The sequence below is a fragment of the Lucilia cuprina genome, chromosome 2 (genome assembly GCF_022045245.1).
Source record: "Lucilia cuprina isolate Lc7/37 chromosome 2, ASM2204524v1, whole genome shotgun sequence".
In the NCBI taxonomy this organism is placed as follows: domain Eukaryota; kingdom Metazoa; phylum Arthropoda; class Insecta; order Diptera; family Calliphoridae; genus Lucilia; species Lucilia cuprina.
In genome coordinates this window covers 26,474,796-26,481,187 of record NC_060950.1, presented here as the reverse complement: position 1 = coordinate 26,481,187, position 6,392 = coordinate 26,474,796, and positions in this window count along the sequence as shown.

The following is a 6,392-nucleotide window of genomic DNA, read 5'->3' as shown; positions in this document are numbered from 1 at the left end:
CTTGTATATGATACCTTTCATCCATTATCATTCAACCCAGCACACATCTCATTTATTCGACACATTCATAGAGAAAAACATACGACACACTCATTTAGGTATACGGGTGGACGAGTCCCGTATACCTCTACATTCATTCTGTATCATATACATATATATGGAGAGGACAGTGAAACTATGCAGAGCTTATTTATTGAATACAAAAAAAAAAATTTAGTTATGGGTCAGACCTATTGTCTCGAAGATTACAACTGACAGCCGCTGAAACAGTTAAATTGAAGTTGAGGAACTAGTGGTGCGGAATTCTTTAATTTTGTATAGTTATTATAAGAATCATGAATTAAAATAACATTTCTCTAAGTGTATAGATTCACATGATTCTAAACATGTATTTGCTTATAGAGCCATTGTATCCAAACAAAACACTATTGTTGATTTTTCCTATTTTTTTAAAGAAAACAAAAATCTAAAAAATAAAAATTGGAGTTTAGTAGAATAGAGTTGAATGTACATGTGTGTGTGTGTTTGTGTGTAGAGAGAGATCAAGTTGCATTTTAACTTCCTGTAGCTTTTCTTTCATTAAACTTCTATGTTGCAGTATGACTGCTCCTCTTCTCCACTCATTTTTTGTCTTCAATTGCAGCAGCAGTGGCAGTAGCATCTTTTCCATCATCTTCTATTCTACACAAACGTATTGTTATTTATTGTAATGGGCTGTGTGCCAAACCCAAATAGAGTTAAAGTTTTTTATTTAAGATTTCTTGTTGTTGCTGCTGCTGCCACTGCTTCTATTGGGTTTAAGTTCTTTTCATTCCAATTTTGGTTTTTTGAACATTTAGATTCCTGTTTAAGACTATTAAGTTGTAGAATTTTTATTGCCAAAATGTGTTTTTTAAGGCAATAATTTTGTTGTTTCGGTATTTCTCTCATGCCACGGTTTTTAACTAACATCTTTAAGAATAAGATTGTATTTTAGTGCAAAGGAAAAGGCAGTAAAATTTGTAATGGTCATTTGTAGTTACACCCTTTTGAAGTTCGTTTCTTTAGCAGTTGGCTTACTTGGTAAATGTTTGGTTGGTTGGTTTCTTGGCTAGCTGGCTGGTTTCTTCGTTTCTTCACTTGATTAGTCATGTTAATGTTTTATTAACTTCCCCCCCAAAAAAATATAAATTACACGCCTTAAATTTGTTGTATTTTTTATTTGTTTTTCTGCTTTTGTTTTACGAGTATCTGTTTAAATTGTTATTACCTGTTCTTTTCTTTTACATTTTTCTTTAATATAATTTCTTTTTTTTTTTGCTTTATTAAATAAAAAATTATTCACACACTTCATGTTGAACATATAAGTACAAATTTCTTCAAACAAAACTGAAGTATTGGCACAAAGGAAGAGCAAAACTTTTAATGCTGTCATTGCACGCCATCATTATTAAACCTGGTGTGTCCTGTAAAGGACACCTTGATATATAAATTTTTGTGTGGGGAAATTATTATTAATATTATAAGTAAGTGTGCTGTTAATTGAATTATGTTTGATTAAGGGAGGAAAAGATGTATTTTTTATGTTTTCTGTTAATAACATTTTAATAAATTAGTGAAGCCTATTAAAGCGTACTCTGATGAGAGGTTGATAAAAGAAATTATTGAGCTTTTAATATTAACTTTTATTTTTGTCAGTTAAAGGAGTCTATAATGTTTTATGAACCGTAAAGAAATGGAAAGTGTTTTTTTTATTTGGGATAGGGAGCAGTTTCTCTTTAAACCCTTTAGTAAATATAGAATTCATTTCTACGTTAAAATTGTTTATGTAGATTTTAATCGTTTTATTTAAAATTATAAGTGAATTTTTACCTTCAAGACATTTTCTGAAGGCGAGTTTGTATGGGGCTAGAAGTGTAATTTATCGTTCTATAAAACTAAGTTATGCATATTTTTGTTGACATAATAGAACATTTAACGTAATTATGAGCCTAAAGGCCCGATTCGGGGGGCCTAGGCGAAATAATGGACCGATTCAACCATTTTCAATAGCGTTCGTCCTTGAACCAAGAAAAGAGTATGTGCCAAATTTCATCAAATTCTCTTGCGACCTGTAGCGTACACACAAGGTTTACATGGACACGCAGACAGACAGACAGACATACAGACGGACGGACAGACGGACAAAGCTAAATCGACTCAGAAAGTGATTCTGAGCGCAATTTCCCCAAATTTGACATTTCAGCCTGATATTTTGTATTCTAGAACAATGTCAAATTATATGCTCGATCTACTTCCTTTTCATTTTCGAATATGCTGCAATAGTCCCTTATAGCCTTTGTCCCACTTACTGACAAAAACTATAACTGAGCTCAGAGCCGTTAGTATTCCTGTCAGAATCTTTAGACTAAGAGTGTTCATATTCCAGAACTGGTTGATAATACCATGTCTTTACTTATCCAACAATTTACTTTTCAATGACATCTTCAGACCATCTGCATTACTTAGAAGTAGTCTAGTAATGACTTACATAAAATTTTATTTTTATATCCAAAACAGAAAACATATGTTTATATAGAAACTAATAGCAGACGCTTCATATTAACAAGTGATCATAGTAAGTAGTTGCTACTTATTTAACTCCCTATTTGTAAGCGAGTACTATAAGAACAGCCTCCAATGTCATCACTATGTTAGAATAATGACTTAAAATGCTATTGTGTAGATAAATTTGAACACCTTACTTTGTAATGGTGATTACGATATCTTATAAGAATGTCAATATACACTTTCTTTAGCATTATATGTCAATTCTCTAACGAAATGGCAAACCTTAAAGAACAATTATGATGGGTCCTAGTTCCTAAATAAGTATATTTTAGAAATGTGGTTCCTACGGTCGCCATGAGAACCAACCGGTATCTCTAATAAATCCATATTTACTAGTGACACATAACTAAGATAGTTAATATTATCAAAATAGTTCTGCCAAGATGATGTAGTCTGCGCTTCAGAGGCCTTAAGGTCTATTGTGGTACCCTTAAAACAACCATTACCTCATTTTGGCAGTTTATACATATGGTTTACTTCCTTAATTTCGATGATGTGTGGGCCCTGTGGTCTTCGTGAGAACCAGCTAAAACTTCGAATCAAGCCGATCATACCAAGAGCTCTACCAAGATGAAGTAGTCTTTGCTTTAAAGGTCTTGTGGCCCATTGTGTTATCTTTACAACTACTATTCTCATATTTTGAGTGTTTATACATAACGAAGAATTAGTTCCCTCTATAATTCTGTGATTCTTTTGTTTCCCGTGAGAACCAGCCGATATTTTTAATAAATGCGATCATATTTAATTATTTAATAAAGCCGTTCATATTTAAATCCAGATCATGGAAAAGAGCTCTACTAAGATTAAGTGGTCTGTTCTTCGAAGATCTTGTGGCCCATTGTGTTATCTCTAGATCTACCATTTCCTTATGTTGAGTGTTTATACATAAGGCAGAATGGTTTCCTTCCCTAATTCGTTTTCTTCCCTCGTCGACTATGTGGTTCCTCTATTCCCCAGCCGGTATCTCTAATATATGGGATCATATTTGCTAGTGAAGCATCTCTGAGGGTCTACATAAAGGAAAATAGCTGTATGAAGTATGGAATACCAATATTAAGTAGTGCTCTTGTAACGCTTCGTAGTCACATAAAAGTTGTTGTACCGATTCTTATTCTTCCTCAGCCAAACAACTTCTAAAATAGCTATACCATGGGTAGCCCATATATTGCGACATATTTCCAATCATAAAGTGCCCAGTAAGAAGCCCAATAGAGTTCTAACCAAAAATACAGAAGAATCATTGTCCTATCTTTTGTCAGAGTAAGCCAAAGTTTGATATTTGACCATCTAAATACCAACTCGTTCAATGTTCAGTCGCCTATCAATATCTATAAGGTCACGAGGATTAATGTCAAGAAACGATCCTTTTGTTTGCGCATTCATGAGATATTTCAGTTTCCAACACATTCTCATGTCCTAATACCCATATCAATTCAACGTGATGTTGTGTAAGTTGTGTCAGTGTTGACATTTGACCCAGCAAAAAAAAAAAACTTCCAAAGAAGCGAAAAAGAAGTAGAATTTACTCTATGGAAGTACTGAAAAAGACCTAAAGAAGTTATGATTTTAACAAAATAGGAGCAATGTCCTTTTTATTTGATTCGAAATTCACTATATCTGAAGTCATTCTAAGGAAGTAATTTTAATGTTTTTTTTTTTGAAAATTTTAGGGAAGGAAGTTAAAACTTTCACTAAGTGCTACTTTTGAAGTGGTGATAAATGTGTTTCTTTCGGAAGTATTTCCTTTCATATGTGCTGGGGAGTTAAGTGCTTAACTGATGCAAGGATATACAAGTAGTTATGTGAAGTCGAATTTTTGAGGTTCAGTTCGAGGACTTCTATATTACCAGCTATAAACCATCACTTTTTTGATGGTACGTAAATAATGGTAACAAAAAACTAAACCTATCAATTTAGCCACCAGCTAACTATCACATTTATTCCTAAAAACTCTTCTCTAAACATCCACCTCTTGTCATTTCTCAAACCATATCAATTCATATTTTCTTCATGGTCCATTAAACTTTATGACACTTCTAAAGTCATTTGGCCCACCCATAAAATGTTTATTGGTCATATCTGCCTAAAGGAAACTATTAATTTTCACCATTCATTCATTCATACATACATTTTAGATAATCACAAATTTTATTTGTTTTTCTCACACGCAAACCCAATGAATTGAATGTTTTATTCGTACACGCTTTTACAATAAATATTTAGTTTTTTTTTTTTTTTTGAGTGTTTTCCAACTTTATGCGCTTTTCTTAATAATTTTCCATATTAAAGTGATAGCTAGTGGTGGTTTCTTTAAATGTTTCAATTCAATTCTAATTAAATTTTCACATTTTGCATTCAAATTAAAAAAAAAGAGAAAAACATGATATTTAACAAATTCATTTAAAACGTTTTTCCTTTGTAGTTTTCCTAAAACTCATTTAAAATCATTTATAGCTGAAAAAGGGGAAAGAAAAAAATGGGCCAGAAATGAATTAAAATGTTTTATGGTTGCCAAGGAAATCCGTTTGTACGGTATCTTAATGAAAATATATATATTCGTATATTAAAAAGTTTTTCTCATGATTTTCATCATTTAGTTAAGGTACGTACATCAAATTTTATGTACTTTTACGTACTTACTTCCTTTTAGTACTAAAATAAATTTGAAAACTTAAATGTAGATTTTTATTATTATGCAAAGCTTGAGAATTAGTTTAGAAATATTTACATGAATATGAAAAGCAATAGAATACGTTAACGAATTAGATTTAAATTACTCATGTATTGTGACTTTTCGACTCTAATAAGAATTTTTGTCAAAAAAAAATTAACATGACATCTCCCACATAAAGAAAATCTTATATTAATATATATGAAAAAAGAAAAACGCACTAGTATAAACATAAATATTAAAGACAAAACTAACTAAAGGACTAACAATATAGGGCGTGGCACCTGTCATATGAATGAAATACAAAAATGCGTTTATCTTTTTAACCAGTGGTGCTCAAACACATACTACCATAGACTACCATAGTTTTGTTTGCGTTGGTAAAGCAGCAGAGAACAGAATTCAATTCAAAATAAAAGTATACTAATAAAATGACTACAAACCATAGAGTATATGCTTACTGTCAAATATTTATTATGGATTTTGACAGCCTGCGTATATCAAAGCCAATATAAGAAGCTATCAACTGTTCTCCCATGTTCTCCTACATTAATTCGGCTTTCTCAAAATTTTGTTGTTGCATTTCAGTTGCGATCAGCAACTGATTTAATTTTGTTTTTCAAACCAACTGATATTGCTCATTATAAAAAAAGAAGAACTAAACCTATAGTGTATGTGTATCAACTTAACGTCAGCAGAATTTTTTATCCTATCACCTGTGCTATGAAATGGCAATCTTGAGCATATCTGTTTTAAACTGTTAGAGTTATAATATTAAAATTTTGAATGAAGCAAATTAACAAAAATGTACACATTTTCGTAATAGTTGAAGTAGAAGTCGAGGCGTGTCACTTAGCACAATATTATATAAAAAAAGTTCTATAGCTGTGCAAATATTAGAGCTAGTATCCTGGCACAAACAACCTTAACATCCATGGGAATATTTGAGTACTTAATAAGTTAGCGTATTAGCAATCGGGGACTAGGTACGTCCATAAGGTTTTAATACAAAAAAACTAGAACAGAACAAGAACTGAAGTAGAACTGAACTAGAACTGAACTAGAACTGAACTAGAACTGAACTAGAACTGAACTAGAACTGAACTAGAACTGAACTAGAACTGAACTAGAA